The sequence below is a fragment of the Gymnoscopelus microlampas genome (genome assembly GCF_963454915.1).
Source record: "Gymnoscopelus microlampas genome assembly, chromosome: 5".
NCBI classification, from domain to species: Eukaryota; Metazoa; Chordata; class Actinopteri; order Myctophiformes; family Myctophidae; genus Gymnoscopelus; species Gymnoscopelus microlampas.
In genome coordinates, this window is record NC_139942.1 from 27,478,940 (window position 1) to 27,501,901 (window position 22,962).

Here is a 22,962-nt window from a genome sequence, read left to right on the forward strand (position 1 = left end):
GCCAATGAGAGAGAGAGAGAGAGACAGAGTGAGGGTTAGACAAGGGGACACGGGTGCCGTCTATCCATCCAGCGTATCGCCGAGGGCAACAGGAGGAGTAAAGTTGTTAACGAGTGTGTGGACAGCGGTGTCAGGCAGAGGGGAGGTCCATCAGGGAAATGAGACGCGTGGCTTCTATTATGGCCCCAGGTGCATTATGGGAGGACAAAAGGAAACTTTAACGAAATAGATTATAGACAATGAACAGGGAAAAGAATAGAACATGCCTATTGTACTTTATTTATTTAGCTCTGCCCTGTGAAAAGAATAATTTGCTCCTCTCCTTATAATATTAATATATTATTAACTCGTGCAAACCTTCTTGGTCAAAGCATTCAATGTCAAAAATATGTGAGCATAATACAGTGGTACAGCATTCTTCTTCTAAATTCTATTAGTATCACTGATGAAATGAAACATTCCAGCACACTGTCTTAATACACTTTTTTGTTTTACTTTAGTATGTTTCAGTGCAAGGAGCTTCATCCGTGTATCTTAACCACTTTCAACCTGGTTCCCTCATTTGGACACGTTAGTCAAGAACTTTGTTCTTTGTTTTGCAAATCTACAAGCTCACACCACCTCACATGAGACGTGTTGTGAGCTTGTAGATCGGCTATTCAGGTTTTGGATGAAATTTGTCAAAATATTTTGAAAATAGGGCTTAACCACTTAACCTCATATGGGTAACCAGAGTCCCTCAGGGCTCAATACTAGTGTCTTTTCTGTTTGGTCTTATTGTGGGGAAAGCTTTTGCTGAAAATAGCCTATCCTTGCATCGCGTTGTGAGCTTGCTAACCCTAACCCTAAGTGGTTAAAAAATATACATTTGCATTGTTTTAAATTTGTATTCGTTTTATTTATTCATTTACAGACCGTTTCAGCGAAACATTGTGTTGTTCCAGGGTGTGAAGGCAGAAATTATTTTGACTCTGTGTCTATATTAAATCAGCGTTGCTGAAGTATGCAATACCAATAAACCACTTTGATTTGAATTGATTTGACATTATTAGTGGTAAACCAGGGCAGCTAACATTTTGTGGTTGACTGCTCGTAAATCTCAAAAGTGTCTACTTTTCATCCTTTAACCACTTACTTATATAAGTGACCGGGGTCCCCCAGGGGTCTTACCTTGGACCCCTAATTTTTCCCTCTACACCAAATCTATTCACGTATCCCTCATCTATGTGTAACCCAGGTTTGTTTTTTAACCTCACATAGGAAATGGTTTCAGCTCATTTTGCACACAACAGCAGCAGATTTTAACCTTTTTAAGAATATGTATTAGTTTAAATGAACCAACTATTTATTGTTGTTTTTAAGAAAGAGCATTTGATATCATGAATTGACCATTAACTTATTTAATCCAGTATGACTTTGTATTGATATATTTGACTCTATTTGGAACCTGGGTTACATGTGGATGTATCACAACCAGTCATTTGGATAACCTTGCCCCAATCTCAGGAAGACATTATCACTATCAGTAAACATTGCTCTTGATCTGATGAAAATATTTATTCTCCAGAGATTAAGGAGGTTACACACACACAAACATACTCATGTACATACATATCTATGGCATACATTTTTTATTATCCACTACTCCACACAACCTCAAAAACAAACTTCTTATCTGTGGTGTTGCTGTGGATATTGTCCAGGCAGACATACGGTGACACTTCAGACAAAGTGGATGAAAAGTTCAAGTGTCATGCAAAACCCTCAGTTGTTATGAAGAAACTTCTGATTTAATCTGTTATAATCTGCATCAATGGGGAAGAAAAACATGTTTCCCTAAGCAGAGACCAGCTCATGTAAACTACAGCGCTTCACCACTGGGCCTCAGGCCATGTGCTTAGTGGGGATTGTTGTGGTGCAGCTTTAAAAGGGATTAATGTAGTATAGCTCAATGAGGAAAACACTGTTGCATGTGACACGGAGACCTGAACATATGCAAAACAACATATAGTAGGAATAAATGCGGCACATATACATCTTGAGGGTTCAACTGGATTAATGTATTCAGGATTGACAAGTCACGTCAATATTTTCTGTGACTTCGATTACAGAGGTCATTTTGAAGCATACATATTGAGAAGCTGAATTTTATTCGTAAATGTTGTATTTGAAAATACTGTATGTCTTTTTAATTTGGTTAGGGTCAACAATCTATCATTAAATGCATGGAAACTCTGAGTGTGTGAATGCATTATCCAATACATAGGACTACAATGGAAACAAGCCCTCAGGGCTTTTTGTGTTATCCTTTTAGCATCAATAAATCAATCAATCAATCAATGCGTATCTCAAGAACTGTCCGACCATTTGGCTTCAAAGCTGGTGCATGTAACGCCAAAGACCTGAGGCTGTGCTGGGCCTGGTGTGAAGTCATTCGGATCAGCGGATCTTCAAACAAATATCTAAAAATACATAAATCCCCATATATGGAGATCTCTGATGTCTTCAATATGACATCATCCTATTGACACTTTACACTGGCCTCCAAGTACTATGATAATGGGTACTACAGTAGGTACTCTTACAACGAGTACCTACTGCATAACCGGAGGGGCCCGCTGTCCCAACTAATTATCTTTAACAACATGAGCCCTATAGCATCCCTATTCTGGGCAAGTCATAGAAAATAGGCAAAATGGTAGATGTAAAAGCTCACAATGTATTATAACGCAATGCATTGTGAACTTGTAGATCAGCTATTTTCAGCAAATAGATTTGGTGTAGAGGGGAAAAAGGAGGGGGGCAAGTAAAGGCCCCTGGGGGACACTGGTCAAAGAAGTATATAGGGTTTAAGACAAGTGGTTAAAGGGTTACTTCCTCTCACCGTCCATCTTAAAATGTGAAAGTTCATACATTTAAATACGTCTTAAAATCCATTCTAATAGTTCAGCCTATTTTAGCCACCACCTGCATTTATATAGTGCCTTTCTCCAAAGCGCTTTACAATGTATTTCACATTCACCCATTCATACACCAACGGTGAAGGAAACCATGCAAGGCAAGGCACCAACCTGTTCATCAGGAGCAGTTAAGGGTTCAGTGTTCATCTCATGCACACTTCGACACGCAGCCAGGAGGAGCCTGGGATCGAACCCGGAACCTTACGATTCCAAGGCGGCCGCTCTACCTCCTGAACCACTGCCACCTCTTAGCGCCAGATGTTCCCTCTTTGCATGGTAAAGAGCTTTTCGCTCCTCAGGAATATACGGCTCATATTTATTCATATGTGCGCTGCAGTATATGAGAGCAGACAATTCCACTTTGAGTCTGGGAGAAAATAAATAAATAAGTCAATAAATAAACAGCACGAAATAAATAGCCTGGCTAATAAGTTTAACTATTCTGGCTTCTGATATTGATATGCAGAGGGAGGTCCAAATTAATGACAGCAGACATAATGCCATTGGGAGACTTAGGAGTGTGTCCAATACTTTAAGTAATAGCGTTAATGGCGAATTTGAAGGAATTTGATTTTCAACATCAAACAGGGGCCCCCTTTGGAGAGCGACCTCCCTTCATGGCTCTGCGTCTTTGCCTCTATGAAGTTCTCATCTCACTTCCTGGAGGAAAGGGAATCATCTTCGGGGTGACGGGCGGGCAGTCAGCTAAAAAACTTCCAAGCAGAACAGCCTCTCTACTCCAGGGTGACGCTTGTTAGGCTCAGGCCCAGAGGAGGGAGCATGGCCAGTAAGTAAGGTTATTGGGAAATAATTAGCCTAGCCCGGGAATCAGCGGGGATAGCAAAGTCCTCTGGGGTAGAAACGCCAGTGCCCCTGGCCTCTTTTCCACAGCTAATTAAGTTTGAAGAAAACCTATTAATAAGGTTTTACTCACACAGAAAGACTGCAACTAAATGCAAGAGGAACTTTTTAGTGTGAAGAGCTATTCAATTTATATATATATATATATATATACAGTACTACATCACAAAATGCAGCTAGGTAACGAGCAGATGGTGAAAGAAAACCAGCATTACCTGTCTGCAGTTATTTTTTCCAACTCTTAATAAAGAATTATTACAAGCCACTCTTTTCCACAAGCCAAATTCAAAATGCTAAGAACTTATCAGACTCCCCGCACCACTTTAGGTTGATCCATCAATTTCAACAGAAAAAATGTGCCCCCAATCAGTTGGTCCCACCTCCACTGAGCGAGTGACCGCCATCCTCCCTGGTGACCAAATGTCCCCCTTACCTGTCATCCTATGAAACAGCTGGTGTTGCCAGTGCTCAGGTCTGGGACTGTTAAAAAAAACCCAGCCCCGGGCTGTGGGGGAGCGACGTAGGCCTCAGCGGCTAATCACCCCCCTCCCACGACAGCACTCATCAAGACAGCAGCTCCAACAAATCAATCTCCCACTGACAGTTCATTTAGACTGAATTAATTTGGAATTAGGGGCCATTACGGCAATTGGCAGGCATGGATATTCCCCTAACGCGAGCTGTTATCCTGCTTTGGGGATAAAGGAGCCAGCTTTTCCTTTTTTCCCAGCAGGATCGACTGGATAAGGTGTTTTTCTATGCTGATCGCAGGGCTGAGGGAGGGAGGAATTGGATTTTTCGTTTAACCAAATCATCATTGTTCTCAATCAACAGTCAGACTCTGCTGAGTGTTTTTCTTTTTCACTTCTATTTAAATTTAGACTTGATACCTAATGGAAGTGAAATAGGCATTTAATCAGGGCCGTTGCTGTATCGACTGTCAAGTTGTTGCCAAGAGCCAGTTGTCTGATTGGCTGAGAAAACAACGAAATGGCCAGTGATGGAGAAACGGTTCAAATGCTTAGCTCCAGAGCCACACATGAACCTTCTGGCCTCGGATCAAATCCTGCCAATACCTGTTTCCCACTTTCTGCGTATAGCTCTTGGCTTCACTACACAGTAACACTGTGTACTGCATCTAAATAAAGAACAAAATACAAAAGACTGGCCAATATGATGAACAAACGGGTCCAATATTTGGATTTCTTATTACTGTATTTATTTGCCATTAAACTTGTGACAGGAGGCGAGGTGGTATGGCTCTCCTCTTGGTGAGATCATGAGATCAGAGTAAATATTAACACTGACACCATGCTGTGGAAATACCTCAGCCATTTACAGCGGCTACAAAGGAGGACGAGGAGGAGGACAGGAGAGAGGGATGGACGAACACATTTAGGAAAGCCGAGAGGTAAACGCTAGGGCAGACTGGCACACACACACACACACACACATGCGCGCGCACACACACACACATACTCGCACGCACGCACGCACGCACGCACGCACGCACGCACGCACACACACACACACACACACACAGGCATGCCTACACACACGGGCATGCACGCGCACACGCACACAGTAACACAGAGTAATGCCTACACAAATTCAGCCCTCATCACACTCAATACCAAACCAATACACACACACACACACACACACACACACACACACACACACACACAGCTATATGAGACATAATATACCACAGGAAAAAAACACATAACAACATCATCACTACTTTATTACTATATAATAATTTAAAAAAAACAACGCACACAGCAATCTTATGTGAAGTAAATATGTAGGCCTAACACATTAAAAAACCTTGTGAATAGACCTAATGAAAACACAACTCTCACATCAAAGAAAAAGTTGATGTCTTTTAAAGGCTAACTCTTGTAGCCCTTTTGCCCTCCTCTGTTTGCTTTCAAAGCCCAGTTAAAAGGTTGACCCGTGTGAGTAAGCTGCGATGTCAGCTGCCGATAAAAGCACACTGGGAGGTTACGGCTCTGAGAATGATCACATTACAAATACATGCTAAAGCTGAGAGTAGACAGTGCGCCCCTCTATTTATTTTGTTTTCGGGGCCGGACAGAATCTTCCATCAACCTGAGAAATATGACAGTGATTTCACCAACACACTCTCGGGTTTCACTGGAAGTAGGTAGGGGTGTTGTGTGTATCATTTGTGCGTGCATGTCTGTGTGGGTGTGTGCACGCATGCACACAAATCCAATGTGTATTTTTGGATACGAGTAAAGGGGTGTAGACAAAGAAAACAAGAGGATACGAAAGACAGAGAATGACTGAAAGAGAGAGAAAAGGTTGAAAAAGGGGAGAAGCATGGGGCTAAAGGAAGTTCATTCTACATATTTGCAGGTGGACTGTAACATTTCCACACAAGCCCGATAATAGAGTCAACACACTCAGCACAGGTTTAGGGGCAGAAGGATGTATATGAGGAATGTAAAAGGGTGTCAAATAAAAGCTCTCCCACACCACTGACCAGTGCACATTACAACTCAGCTGGCTAAATACCAATGTAAATGTACAAATCCTGTACAAAGCGTGCCCTGTAGCAGACATGATTCAAGCATGAAAAGAAATACAAAATCATTTATATAGGATTCACTGTTCTTTGGGAACACCCTGTTGTCTTAAAAAATACACAATAATAAATAAAACAGTTTACAAAACCCACACAGCTGATCAATTATTAGGCTAATGTACGCCAAGGCGTGGGTGAAAGGTTGGCCAAACAAAAAACACATTGAAGGATTAAAATAAACAGACAAACAGAATAATTTAGCTAGTCTTTACTGGGAATTCAGCTGCATCATTTTGCTGTTGGACAAATAAGATTTAAAGATTAAGAGGGATAGAGATGCAGTTTCCACAGTAATCGCAGGATTAGTTGTGGGAATCGCTAGGAAATCCAATATTTTTCACTGTAGTTTAGTTTTAAATCCTGTCTATATGGTTCCACATTAGCTGGACACTGGACACACTGTATCATCAAAGCATGTATGATAATCAACCAAATGCAGTTTTCATTGGTGTTTGACTTAAACAACAGTCAGAATTCAAATCAGTTTTACAAAATGTCCTACCCACCACCATGGAGGCTAGGTTAGAGTCCTTCACGGTGCCTCCGGCTTGGCCGGGCACTCCAACAAACATAATTAGCAGGGTTCAAGGATGGGAAGCCAGGCAGGGAGGGTGTTCTCAGTGGCTGCACTAGCGACTCCTACAGGTTGGCCAGTTTAGTGGGGAGCAGTACTGGGAAGGATAGCATGTTCCACCGCCATGTGTTTCACTTCATTGTCAAGTGAAAAGAAACGGCTAGCGAATGCATGTGGAGACGTGTGCTCGTCTACACCTTTCCACATCTTTCTACTCAGCAGCTATAGGGGTAGCAGTGACAGACTACATGTGGGTGAAAATTACTAATACTAGACCATACCCGGTCGGCGCAGCGCAGCCGTGGGGGGATATGCGCACATGATCTGGCAACCCGGGAGGCAGTTCGTCCCATAGCTGGGCAGCCCCGTAACCATGACGACAGTGTTTGACACAAAAACGCTAATAAGAAGCTGAGATTTGATGAAATTGAAAAACGGGCTTCACAGTTGTGTTCAGATGGTAATGGTCAATGGCTGTGTGCAAAATCAGAGCAATTGGTCCAGCCAGTGAGGAGAACCGGGTATCTTCACTCACGTACCACTACACTCACGTACCACTACAGAGGTTACTAGAATTATAGTAGGATTATAGTAGGATTATAGTAGGATTGGGAGGGGGGGGTGGGAAATTATATATACACATATATGACATATATACTGTTCTACAGAATATTGTATTTTTTTTTGTTCTGAGTGCTTTGCACACAGAAAAAGGTTGTAGACAATGCCTGAACAAAACTTATAAAATACATTCTCCCTTAGTTGAACGCTGCACATGCCGCTGTATGAAGAAGACAGAACAAAATTGTGTTCCCAACTTCCCACAGTCATTTGTAGGAGCACACGTATTCACATTGAACAGTATACATTTACATGACCGGGGTCCTCCAGGGGTTTATACTTGGTCCCCTCCTTTTTTCCATCTACAGCAAATCTGTTTACTGAAAATAGCCGATCTATAAGCTCACAACGCATCGCAAGCTTGTAGATCTGCTATTTTCACCGAATGTTCACCCCAGAATAGCTAGGGTTTATGCAGTTAATCACTGCCAACCTTCCCCCAGCTCCCATGCAGTCCTTGTCGTTGCCAAACACCACTGTTGGTCTGGGGAGGGTGTAATTAACCACATGCCTCCTCCGATACCAGCTGCTTATTTTCACCTGGCAGCAAGGAGTTTTACTAGGAGAGCGTAATGCCTGCAGAGGTTCATGCTGTCTTCCCCAATTCCCCTCCCCGGGAATCGCAATTGCAGTGACACAGTCCTCTGTCAACATCGCCAATTGTGTTCGTTGGAGCACAATCCAGCAAAATCCAGAGGCACTGGTGCCAGGAATCGAACTTGGGCCTCTGCAGTAGTAGGGTGAGTGTTTTACCTCCATGCCACCCGGGATGCACCATGACTGCACTTAAATGAATAGGTAGAATGGTTTGAGACTGAACAGATTTATGACAATAAAGCCCTGTCAGTGTAGAATTTTCAGTGGCATAATTCACTGAAAAAATAAATAACATATCTCTTCATGTTAATCAAATATATCTGTAAGTAATTTTCTAGAATTTGAAACAACAACTACAGTACATACATTTGGTTCCATTACAAAGTTTTGAGGCAAATCTTGAACTGACACCTGCAATAGGACTCAAGTGATTTGGTCAATGTTCGTTGAAGTGACAAAACTCTGGTCAATGCAGGGTCCACCACGGTGTGCACTTGACCACCCCATGCTCTGGGGCCCAGCTGGCCTGTGGCCTGAGTTTGCTCCCTGTATGTCATGTCAACAGACAGCCTGAGGGGAAGGGAAGGCCCCTTTGAAATGCTCAATGGAGGAAAAACATCATGGCACTCGGCAAACTGTCAAAGTCAACAGGACCACAAGGAAATCGTAGAGAAGGGGGCAAAGGTTGCAGTAAGGCAGAGAGAGAGAGAGTGAGAAGAGGGGGGGTGAAATGGGGCTAATGGAAGGGTGGGGATCTTCCTCTTTTTAAAAAGTATTTTTGAGGCCCGGATCGCTGGCGTAGCGGTCTGGGGCACCTATAGGCTCAGTGTAGCCTGACAGCGCGTCACGAGTTCGACTCCCGATCCCGACGGCCTTTACTGGATGTCACTCCCCATCTCTCTCCCCATTTCCTGTCAGCCTATACTGTCCTGTCAATAAAGGCATAAAAGCCCCAAAATAAATCTAAACAAAAAAGAAAAAAGGATTTTGGAGACATTTCAGCTTGTTTTTTTTAAATCAGAGAGTCAGTAATCAGGTTGTGGGAGTTGCAAAGTAGAGTGAAAGATAGGCGGGGGGTGAGGGGGGGGGGGGGGGGGGGTGACATGAGACACAGGTCATGAGCCAGAATCGAACCAGGACAATACAGTTATTTGGTATACCAGGCATAACTGGTTGAGCCCACCAGGGCATCGTCTATCCAGCCCCCTTCTTCTGAGCTCCACTTAATAAGTCTGCCGCTAATAAGCATAAGTCCCATTGTACATAGCACACTTTGCATACCATTCTCAAGCACTCTTTCACCCTTCTCCATTGAACTTATGGTCTCATGGTGCTACCAGACTCCCAGGGTGCCTAACCAGCCACTGCTGAATGGTGACCCTTGGGAAACAGAGAGAGAGAGAGAGGTGTCAGGGGAGAGAGTAAGTACGGTAGGATAAATGGTGGCAGGGGAGAGAGGGAAGGGGGAGAAAAGAGGGAGGCAGAACAGAGACGGGAGGGGAGGGAAGAAGGGGGGGGGGGTAAGGGTGGAAAGAGGAGAGAAGTGAGTGAGGAAGGAAACAAGGAAGGTAGGGAGGGAGGGAGTGCTCCTCTCTGATGTTAGCAGCACGGAACCTCCCAGGGCCTTGTAATAGTTAAATCATATCAATTAACCAGGGAACGCTAGGGGATTAAGGGTTAATCTCTCCCCTGAGAGAGAGAGAGAAAGAGTAAATTAGAGAGAGAGAGAAGAGCGAGGGGAGTAGGAGGAGAGCCTGGATGGGAGATACACAGCTAAATCTGGAGTGTTAATTTAACTCGAAAATGGGCGGGAGGAGGGTGCGGAACAGTTGAAGTGACAAATTACAAAATGAAAAACCATGCCACAGTAATGACAAATAAAAAGATATATCCTGAAGGATTACTTGTTTTTCGCACACTTTATCAACAGTGACGTAGTAAATTATTTGATTGTCGATGATGGTATCTGTGCAACATAATACTTATCACCCCCTGGCAGTGAAGGAACTGGGAGTGGCATGCAGGGATTAATAACAAGACAAAACGGAAGATAATCCGACATCTCAGCCACACCCGCACTGGAAAATGACTTAGGTCATGACGGAGGGAGGGGCGAAGGGGAAAAAAGGGAAGTGGTATGATTTCAAGTCCCCTCCTTCCCAAAGCCTTAGCCCCCTTAAATCAAATCCTTCTCGGATTTAGGCACACTCATTTGATTGAAATGAAATACATTATATAAATACATTATACTATAGCATAATAGATGGATGGCGGTGGGGTGGAATTCTGGCTATTGCTTCCAATTTTGTGTGTGTGTGTGTGTGTGTGTGTGTGTGTGTGTGTGTGTGTGTGTGTGTGTGTGTGTGTGTGTGTGTGTGTGTGTGTGTGTGTGTGTGTGTGTGTGTGTGTGTGTGTGTGTGTGTGTGTGTGTGTGTGTGTGGGAGGGGGAGGGGGGGGGGGTTGGAAGAGAGGATCCCCTCTTTCTTTGGGATCTATGGAGGTGGATGTATAGGGTAATGGAGTGGTGAGGTAAGAGGATTTTGATTGGCATTGGGTCAGGGACTGATAGCGGAACACACAGAGATTAGAGGAAAAGGGGCTGATAGGTAGTGATAGTTTGAGAAATATATTAGGAAGGTAAAAGAGAGATGCAAAGGAAGAGGAAGAAAGAGAAAAAAAGGGGAAAAGAAAGAGGCCAGGGAAAAAGTGAGACAACTTTTTTTCATCCCCTCTTGCTAGGCGGTCCTCAGACTCATGGCTGATCAGGAGGGATATTGGTATTCTCAAAGGTACTCAGACTCATGGGTGATCAGGAGGGATATTGGTGTCTCTTCTTATAGGCAGCAGTAGTATAAAGCACAGTCTGAGAATTGGATGCAGGCCCGAGAGCCAGCAGAGAGCCAGCACCATCTCCATCCACACAGGGAAGCGTTTGATGTCTGCAGGGGTAATGCGCAGGATGTAGCTTAGATGCTATAAGAGCAGTAGAGCACAGGGAGCTGTAGAGATTGCAGGATCAAACAATTCAAAGGTGATACAGAAGGATTGAAAAAAGAGGGAGACTGGTTGGCTGAAGGTAGTGGAAGAGAATGTAAGAGAGAGAGCGTGTGTGTCTGCCTAAGTTAACTCTGGTTAACTACAACCTTCAAGACTAAGTCAGGTTTAGTTAGTTTAAGTGACATATGCACTGATTAAAGGACCACGTCACCCATTTTCAACCTATCTTCATATGATTGGTCCTCACTAATGCTCATTTTAAGATGGTACGATTTCTGTCTAGTCTACTCACGCTGTGTCTCAGAGGAGGGCTGTGGACCGCTCAGAAACCTGCCTACCAGTGACATCATCGGTAGGCAGGTTTGGTTATTTCAAACAAGATTTAAAATATATGTACTATACAGCATTAGTTTTTTAATGCAAGAACAATGGCTTCTATTTCATTATGCTAACTTTCCAGGAAGAGAAAGGCTGTCATTTCTAATAGGTTGGAATCCCCATCGATGATGTCATTGGTAGGCAGGTTTCTGAACTGTCCATAGCCCACCAATGAGGTGCAGAGTGAGTAGACGGACATTATGCCATCTTATTATAAGCATTAGTGAGGACTTATGTGGAGGTTAAGGTTAAGGTTAAGGTTTAAAATGGATGAAGTGCTCCTTTAAGAAGTTAAACTGATGTTTGGATGCATGTAAACATGGTATTCATTCATAGACATCAAATAACAATATACTACTACAGTATATATTTACATTTCAAAGCATATGTACATTTACAAAGTGTCCTGTCTTAATGGGAGAAAGCTATAATATATATAAATACCACACATACAGCATATAGCTAGATATGTTCAAATAGAAGTTTATAAACTATATGCCGATAATGCTGTGCATGCATCTGCCTTTTCTGTGCCAAGTTGTGGCCTAAAACAAGGTCACCCATTGGTAGCTCAAGAAGCTCCATGTTTATTGGTTGTGAGAACTTCTCCTGACCAAGGCAGCTTTCCGTGAGCCAATTAACTGCCATCGCAGGATCCATCTAGACTCTTATATGCCTGGCAAAGATGCTCAGCCGCTCGACCCCGGCGGTAGTCTCATAGCCTCTCTTCACTTCCCCTTCGCCTCCCTGGCTAAGTCACCCCACCCCAAGTCTTAATTCAGACACTTTGAAGTATCTTGGGCTGCAGTGAGGAGCCACCCAATCAATTACGTATGAAAAAATCTCCTTATGATATACCGAGGTTTCTTTAACGGAGGGGAAGAAGGGGGAGGAGAGGGGGGGGGGGTGCAAGGGGAGATTATGGAAGCCAAATCAGTTTCTCAGCCGCGTCTAAAGTGACAGGGGGAGAATCAGTTGGGAGGATGGTGGGAAATTAAAAAAGGGGGGGAAAAGACAGATTATGTCTAAGTGTGTCACCTAAGTACACTGCTGTGAAATCTAACCTGATCCATGAAGAGGATGGGCGGACGAGAGGTTGGAGAGAGAGCGAAGAACAGAGAGCACGGCAGGGAGGATGGGGAGAGTGAGAAGAATAGATTATTGCAAGCCCCGTAAAAAATAACCTATGGTTGCTTTTGCTTAAGGGGTTTTGCAGGAACAGGAAGAGAGAAGTCACCACTAATCAAACATCTGTGCAACGTATGCATGACTTGAGCTGTAAAAGTGTGTGAGCAAAAACAATGAGAGTCAACATGTCACTGTGGGTGGTGAATCCAACTTCAAACTCCGTGCACAAACTTTAAAGCATGTTCCCTGCTTTAAAATGAGTGCGCTATCACAGTCAGATGTACAAGCAAGATGCAGTACGTAAATACTCGGGCATGCACTCTCTCTGTGCAGATGTGCACATACCATGCTGGATGAGACAGCAAATAGCAGCTCAGAAAATGTGTGTGAATTTAGTTTATCCCCGTATAGGTGAAGGGTTTTTATATGCAAAATAAATAAATAAATTGAAATGTCTGTTAACAACAGGAACATAAGCATGTGGGATAACATTTTTTTTAAATGAACTCAATAAGGTATTGTCTAAACATGTTTTGACGTATATTTAAAAAAAAAAAAAATGTGTGTGTGACATCAATCTCTGCACAGAAAAATGTGTTAATTCAACTAATAGAGGGAGATGGAGGAAGATGGAGGGAGATGGAGGTACCTGGTGGGAGATGGAGGATTGGAGACTGAGGAAGATGGGGGTGGTGAAGGAAGATGGGGGAGATGGAAGATGAGGGAGGGAGATGGAAGGTGATGGTGGAAGATGGAGAAAGTTGGAGGATGATGGAGGAAGTTATATAATGATAAGAGGATGATGGCAGAAGATGGATAATGATGGCGGAACTGGTGACAGTGATGGGGACCCAAGTGCAGTAAAACCAGACCATCTCATACATGGCAAGACAACAAGGTTTCCGAATACCTCTACCTCTAGCATCTGCCTCCCAGTCTCTCTGTCTCTCTTCACCTACACCAGCACTGTTGGCCTATCTGGCCTAAAGCCCTTTTGATTTGCTCCCTGGCTGATGTTTGTTTCTGCTGTGGCAAGCTCAGCCATCAGTCAGCATTGATCGCTTCCCTTCATCCCCAAAGTCCCCTCCGTTCTACCTGGCTATAGTAGCTAATTCCCCCCCTTCTCACCTCCCCCTGTTTCATCCCAGATTGAGGGGGGTCGCAGGAAAAAAATCAATAACCCCGCCAAGTGGCATGGGGTCAGGGGTCAACGAGGTTCTTGACAAGTGTGTCAGGGGATGGAAAGGGAATGGGGAAAAGAAAGGGTTTAAATGTGTGTGTGCGTGCATGCGTGAGTGTGTGTCTGTCTGTGTCTGTGTGTGTGTGTGTGTGTGTGTGTGTGTGTGTGTGTGTGTGTGTGTGTGTGTGTGTGTGTGTGTGTGTGTGTGTGTGTGTGTGTGTGTGTGTGTGTTGTGCAAGGAGTGGTCAAGAAAAACAAAGTGGCCAAAGGCCTCGTGGGTGCAAGTGTCAGACTTGTCAGGGATCAAATTTACGACCATTGATCGGAGCGCTGTGTGTGTGTGTGTGTGTGTGTGTGTGTGTGTGTGTGTGTGTGTGTGTGTGTATGTTAGTGGGTGATGAATAGGTAAGAATGTATCTATCATTGTGGAATCTGACAGGGGTGAGGAGTCATCATATAAAAGCTCATTACAGCCAAACAAGCCAATGAGACAAATGAATCCCAGGAGACGTCAAGGTGCCAATCACATACTGTATCTATATAATATGATCTGTGTATTTATGTATTTATCCATCTATGTATCTATCTGTCTATGTGTACTGCGCACATCTCCAACATCATCATCAAGTATGCTGATGATCATCAAGATGACGAGACAGCCTACAGGGATGAAGCCAAATCACTGGCACAATGTTTCATGAAAAACCTCACAATCAACGTAAAGAAGATCAAGGAGCTGATTGTCAAATGCAGGAAGCAGAGACGAAAGCACACAATGGCATCGCAGGAGACACACACTCACACACTCACACGCATGTGGTGAAAAAGGCTCAACAACGCCTGCACAGTCTCAGATGACCTATACACCAAGTGGTGTATAGGCTGAGCGGATCATCAAAGACACACACCACCTTGGCCATAATCTCATCACACTGCTACAGGCAATACTACAGGATCGAATGGCAAATGAACAGACTGGGACAGCTTCCACAGCCAGGTCATATGGCTCTCTAACAGGAAATGAGCCCGGTCGCCATGTTAGTCTGGCACTGGCAGCTGGCTACACAGGCCATAACACTGGCACTATCTGGACTATGTTATATGAATATACTGTATATTCTATTCCCACACACGTCATACATATTTGATATCTGTGGCTAAGTCTCTGCCTTATTTTTATATAGTTTTTGAGTACACATTTGATACTGTTATTTTGTTATTTGACATTTAGTTTTCATTATGATTAGCCATTGTATAACTGCAATTCATTGGAACTTACACAGAAAATAATTTCACATACATACATGTACTCTTTAACACCTTAAAGGGGCTACAAAAAAAATATATTATATATACATATTGCCCCCTAATACGTTTTAAACAGGTTGTAAGCCTAAAAAACATCCAGATATTTTTTCTCACAATCTGACTGTCTGTCATTCCAAGCTTTTTCAGCTGCAATACCAAAACGTCCTATTGGGCAGGGGGGAGCTACTGAGCAATTCTGTCTGGCCATCATCAATGCAAAATCAGGGCAAGTGACATCACTTGCCCTGCCATTCTGAAATGGCCTGTTCAGACACGCCCATTCAGGAAATCCATGAAATGAGCATGAATGACTGAATGTTAAAACAAAATATTTTTTGGGGTACAAGAGACACTGGGGAGCCCAAAAAATACTAAAAACCTAAAAAAAAATGAAATTCATGGTGTAGCCCCTTTAAACTATCTATCATCCATCCATTCATTTGTTATTTACTACACTGCATTTTGTGAAGATTCTGAAATGGTCCAAAATATTCAAACTGCGTGTTCCAGATTTGTTCCACACTTGACACTTGGCAATTAACACAAATACATCCTGCTTGTGTGTTTTCTTTTTGTCTTCATAGCCATACACAATAATCCATTGGAGTTCAAATGATGTATTGAAAATGCAGCTTTTGGCCCAAAAGCACTCCACCAGAAACGGAGATAGCGGCAATTACATCTAGCGATCTCATGCCACTGCTTAGTTTGGCAGTTTGCTCCCCGCTGTTTAAATACCACATTCATAATCATTCACTGTAATAATCACCATGGCTCGCATGCAGGAATCAGCTCTCTCTTCTCACCAGGGGGGACTTGCGTCTATGTATGTGTGTGTGGACATGTGTGTGCAGGTGTACGTGTGTTAATGGAAACAAATAAATGACTGACATCCACTTCATGATACGGGCAATTATCCCCAGTGCAAAGGAAGAGAATGCAGTGGGAGAATGATGAAGAGAGAGGGAAGGGAGGGAGGGGGGGTGTGAGGCACAGAGAGAGAGAGAGAAAGAGAGCGAGCGAGAGCGAGAGCAAGAGAGAGAGAGAGAGAGAGAGAGAGAGAGAGAGAGAGAGAAAGAAAGAAACAGAGAGAAGTGAGGTTTGCCTGAGTTTTTGTCCTAAATAGAACTTTTTCCTTTGGGCTAAGAAGACATGAATACACACAAGAGCATTATGTAAAAAAAAAAAGAGTGTAGTGTTTGAGCCTAAGAAGTGAACACACACACACACACACACACACACACACACACACACACACACACACACACACACACACACAGAGGAGGAAAGCGAGGAGAAGACGTGAAGAAATCCATTTGCAATTTAAATGGAAATGTAATGAGCCCACGGTGGCAGTGAATTAGCTGCTGATCAATTGATCATGTCAAGGACAAATAGGTAAACAAACATGAACATTAGTCTCCTGCTCCTCCTACAGCTCTACACCTTTTCTTTCTCCTCCCTCTGCGCCTAGCTGGGGAAGAGTACCTGTTAAGATCATGACAGGTGCTGATGGTGAGTGTGTGCGTGTGCGTGTGCGTGTGCGTGTGCGTGCGTGTGCATGCATGTCTCTAGTACCACATGTGTCGACCATGTGTCTACCATGTGGTAGACATGTACAGTATGGTACACGTCTACCATGTATACATGTCATACCCGTGCATGTACAGGACAGGTAGGGTGGTAAATGAGAGGCTTTGCATACACATTGAAAGGGAATTTCCTTTGCTCAAACTTAACCATGCATGCACGTGCTTGGACGCACGCACGCTCACGGACGCTCTCACACACACACACACACACACACACACACACACACACACACACACACACACACACACACATCAGACACACACATCAGACACAGACTTCACAACCCCCCTGCTGAGACAGGCCTGCCCACCTCTTTACACAGACAGTTGGGCTCAGCAAGGCTCCATTCAGAGGCGATGGAGAGAGAAGAAGAGGAGAGAGAGAGAGGCAGGGCCTCGCAGAATAAGAGAACGAGTGACAGGGCAGAGAAAACAACTGGAAGAATGAGTGATGTCAGGGTGTGTGTGTGTGTGTGTGGGAGGGGGGGGGGGTGTGTTTGAGGGTGGTGTACAGCCGACTGGAACCAGACCTGCTGCCAGGCCTCACCCCAAACTGTCAATTTGAATGTGTGTGTGTGTGTGTGTGTGTGTGTGTGTGTGTGTGTGTGTGTGTGTGTGTGTGTGTGTGTGTGTGTGTGTGTGTGTGTGTGTGTGTGTGTGTGTGTGTGTGTGTGTGTGTGTGTGTGTGAGACAGAGAGAGAGAGAGAGAGAGAGAGGGGGTGGATGTCAGTGCACTAATCAGATACCCTGTTGAAATGGACAGCATCTATGGTGTGCTTTGTAATTAAGAGTTACTCCCATGATGACACATGTTGTCAATGTAGACATTAATAACATGCCTTTTGGAACATCCAGGTATCAAATATTTAAACAGTCATAAACAAAAACACACATTTTCGCTCCCCACTCAAGAGTGAACACAGCTGTTTTATTTGTTTCCTTGTGCAAAGAAGTTTAAAGTTAGAAGTAGAAACATTTCTATACTACACAACAATCTGTTTCACCAGTCAAACTCACTACTCTCCTATAAGTCACACTTGCTTAATTCCACAATCTGTCCGACTCGATGCATTTCTCTCCGAACGATCACTCAATCTCTTCAGGTAATGCATCTTAATGAGAAACTATTGAAGACTTTCTCTGGACTTGATAGCCTTTCAAAAGAACCCAATTACTGCCTATAACTACTGAAGCTTGCAATAAGAGATCAGTGAGAAACCAACTGATAAGCCATCTTAATCAATAACCTAAAACCACACTCTGAATGGAAAACTTGGTTCACTCAACCATTGACTGTTTCAATCTACTGAAAGGCTACTACAGTTTATCTTTACCTTAAAAGTGTCTTGATGCTTACTTCTTTGGTATTTTTCTACCATTGTGTTGCTATTCTGAATCCTGGTGCCCTGGATACATAACATCTATTCAAATTACTACTGGAGAAAGGGAAAAGAGGGTTGGTGGTGGTGGCAGCATGTCCATACTCCGGTCTATGAGGACTTATTTCATGCAGACTGCTTGTTCAATGAACAGAAAAAAGAACCTCCATCTCCACTTCCAACACAGGACAGCATATTACCCTCAGCTTTCCAGGACAAGGACACATGGAAAGGCATTTGCAGAATTATAATATCTTGGATATATAGCTGTGCAAATGACCTATTTTGGTAGTGTGTCATGTTTCTTATGTCCACACCACACTGCCTGCTGCCTCTAGCAGCTGATAGCATGTGTGCTATCCACACTGTATGTGTTAATTAATTAGGCAGCAACTAAACGCTACATCAGCGTGTGACAGGAAGTTGATCACCGCCACTGTTATGAAGCCACGCCCTCTAAATGCTCAGACCTGTGACACACATTAAAAAATAAACCCAGTGACAATGACAACTAGAATGAAGCAGCATTGATCCAGAGAGCATAAATGATGAAGAAACAGTAGGTTGATACAGGATGAGGGGGGTGAAAGACTGACAATACAAAGAAATACAAAGGAAAAAAGGGTGAAAATGGATTTTTAAAGCAGACCATTTTGTAAAACAAGGAGTTTAAAGCCAGATTAAGGGACAACAATCACCCAATCCCTTATGTTCATTCCCATAATACGCTGTGAAGAAGGGGATTTATACTTTATTGTGGTGGTGAGATACAGCATGCAGGGCTGGCTTGTGTCTTACTATGTATTTGCCTCTTTGTGGGAACATTTTGCTCTTGAGGCCAGGTATAATCCCTCTGTGGGGGAAAGAGTGCCTTCAGCCAACTACTGATCAGCCACAAAATGGTTCAAGTATTAAGAGTGATGACACAAGAGGAAAATTTACTTTTATCCAGCTTAATGCTGCTGTATGCTGGTTGACTTTTACAAAGCAATGTGGCTCTTGCATTTCTCCACTCATCACAATGCTCATCATAATCCTTACTATGGGCTCATAAATATCTCCATTTCCTTCTGCAGCCTTCGCTGTTCCCCCCACAGAGTTGGATTGCATTGGATTGGCCTAATTGGCTCTAATGACTAAATTGTCCTCACTATCCGCTTCATTAGCTCTCTGTTAGCTCTATTAAGAGGGAAGGCAGCCAAAGAAGAGACAGTAATTGAGAGTGTTAATGAAGGCATTATGATGAGCAGCATCCCTAAGTAGCTTTTGGTAAAGGGTGGCATTTTCTACTTTTGATAACTTTGCTAGATCTTCTGGGTGCTTTCATCTTGCACGATCTCCTCAAATAGTTTACATTTGAAGTGGGAATGATTGACGGCTTTGACGTCTTGATTTTCTGATTACCTTAACATGTGGGAAGTGCCATACCATGATAATCTTCAAGCACAGCGCAATTCAATTCAGCATTCAAATGTAATATAATTTCAGCAGAGTATTAACAACTACTATCAGTAATTACCACTGACACAGCAGGTAGTAGCCTTATTACACCTAGCCCTGAGAATTCCCGACTAAACCCTCATGAGCTCTCACTGTGCCAATTCCAGTCCCAGATTAGACCCTGATCGTCTACAGTGGAGCCGATATACAGTGGGATTTGTTAAAATAAAGACAGGTATTTCAGAGGAAGTCAATGGATTCTTGCTCAGCCAGAGGGGTTTTACAGGGGGAAAGTATTGTTAAATTCTGAAAATATCTGGCCTCATGAACCCATCACTTTAATTTGGAGAGAACTTGAAGTTGGAAGCAAATTTATATGTAGTTTATACAAAACATCCATACAATCAAAACAAGTTGTCAGAAATTGTATTTATTAACTGTAAAATAGATAAATAAGTACATTTCCAGTGCCTGTCATTTTGGTGCGAGTGTCTGAGACAGTTATCCTATCACTGATTGATTAAATACATTTTATTTGTCTATAACACAACATGCAACAACACCACTTCAGAATCTGAATCTGAACTTTATTTGTGAATTTTCCTATGTACTTACATAAAGAACATTAAATACCGTTCCCCCTCAGCCAATTGCAGTGCAACAACTAGGAGAGACCGCCGCATTTCTGAAGAGACCGTTTTTCAAAGAAAAGTGTGAGTGGTATCATTTCTTGTCTGAGGACTTATAAGTGCCTAGTGGGAAGGGATAAGTAAAAGATATGTGTAACCACGTCCACCTGAATTCAAACTCCTGTCTCCCATGGGACACCAAACATCTACCTCTCAGCTCTACATAAACTCATAATAAACAAACTGGAGTACTGCAATCCCACCTGTATTTCAGCATAACTACACTTTAGACCACAAATTTCAGCTGTATCATTTGGGACATCATAAACAGACTAAATTAAGCTCTGATGGAAACTACATGGTCTGTACACATATCCAGTAAACTACACAACACTTAACTACACAACAATTCATCCAACAGTTTGTAAGGTTAAGGGCAAAGTCTTCTTCCCTGCTGGTATGGTTGATTGTAATGTTTAGCTCTTCCAGGAAACTTGATCTCTGTTCACAGTTCAAGCCTAAAGTATGTGAGATTTTGTCACTCATCTCTTGTTCTCTCTCTCTCTCACTAACTCTCTCTCGCTCTCTCTCTCTCTCTCTCCACTTTTTCTTATTTTTCAACACATAGGTGGATTAAGGCAGAGGGCTTTTGTTTAGATAAAGCGAAGGATTAGGGAGAGATTTGCCCCCATAAAGTTGTGGGCTTGATGGGCCTTTTATCCCTCCATGTCCCTAAAGCTGTGTTGCCTCTGGATTAGGACTATACAATGGGGCCCCTTGTGCAGAGGGATCCGGGCCAGAGAGATGGAGTGAAAGAGAGACAGAGAGAGAGGGAGAGGGAGAGAGACAGAAGAGTAAAAGGAAAGAGGGCTATAGGAAAAGACGTGAGACAAGAGGGATTGAGACAAGAGAGAAAAGAGGGTGAGAAGAGAGAGCGAAGGGGACGGATAGAGAAAGAATGGGAATTATACAGCTTTTAGAGGAAACTGACAGGTTGAAAACTTTTAGAGGGGGGATTTACCAAGGAGATCTTGAGATCTTGTCACCAATAAAGGGATTTCAGGAGGATTCTGGGGCGTGGCGTTAACAATAAAAAGAAAATTGTCCCTGTGCCTTTAAACGCAGGTATCTCATTTAGAAAAATAAGGGGAGCAAAAATGCGGGGCTTACTGTGAAAGTGCTGCTAATAACGTGTCTAAGAGATGGCTTCTGGCAAATTGCTTTGTTATTCTTGTCAAAAAGGTCTCCTGGAAGCAGTCGATTTTAAACTACACATCAAAATGATTAATTGCCGTGGGATGAACAGATGCTGAAATACCCTTGAATGGTGCCGCGGAGGCTGAAGCTTGCTGGATTGCAGACCTAATGTATTCATGAAGTTGCAAAAACATCATTAAGTGTATTAATTAGCTATTAGAGAGACGAAATCTCTGCATTAAAGACTTTTCCTTCTTCACGCCTCTTTATTAACAGAATAAAAAAAGATGGCACTATAGCCAGTAGACAGATCTTCCTGGTTTTCAAAGATGAAGGGGAATCATTTAATCAATTATTATTATTATTATTATTTTTACCTGTTATTACCTGCTGCAGGTTATAACAGGTTAACAAAATGCATGCAGGTTACCTGCATGAATCAGATGCATTTTTTTTTCTACAAGCCTTTAAAGGTAGGCCTATAGCCTATTTTTTTTCTACTAGACTGCAAAGACAGTAGCCTAATCTGCAGCACATGACAATGATTCCAAAATATGCACACACACACACACACACACACACACACACACACACACACACACACACACACACACACACACACACACACACACACACACACACACACACACACACACACACACACACACACAAACTGGCAGAATTGAAAGGGTTAAGCATGACAGCAAGCAAAAGAAAAAGGGGGAAAAGGAATATGAAACTCATAGCGTTCACGCCTTTGAGAGAGAGAGAGAGACAACACAAAGGGTATGGAGGTGGCAGAGGTGAGGACATTTGTCAGGGCCAAAAAAGATCTTGGTAATGAAGCTCTGGGTAACACTTGGCGTTTAAAGCCAAATTTATGCTCAGCCGCACGACGGTGTCCGCACCGAAAATAGCAGATCTGCAAGCCCACAACGCTGTGGCGTCCCATTAAGACCTGAGGCCGATTCTACAAATGTCTTCTAAATCCAAACAGTTTTCTGAAACACTTATGTTGCTATAATATCAGTGGTTCTCAAACTTTTTCATGTCAAAGGACCCCCCAAATTATTGGTCGTGGACCACCATCTCAAAATATTTAGTTCCAGGGACCCCCGGAAGCAAAGACTTGAGTAACAAATGTTCGCTTTAAAAATATATTTATATTCAAAGATTTGCACAAATTGTCATGATTTTTCAAAAATAGCAGATCTACAAGCTCATAGCACACTCGGTGCCAAGCTATGAGTTTGTATATCTGCTATTTTTGAATAGGCAAAGTATAAAATGCTGGTCTTAATGACTTAAGTGGGCTTGTAGATCTGCCATTTTTGGCCCGCAACACGCCGCACGGCGAGGTATAAATGAGGCTTTAACCTTTCCTGATGTGCTGGACAGCTCCTCTCTAAAGCCCCGCGCAAAGGAGCTTTTGGCGCCGCAGAAGAAACTCTTTCTCACTTTAATTGCTTTAGAAACGGTCCTCACAAAGAGACAGTGCCCAGATTTA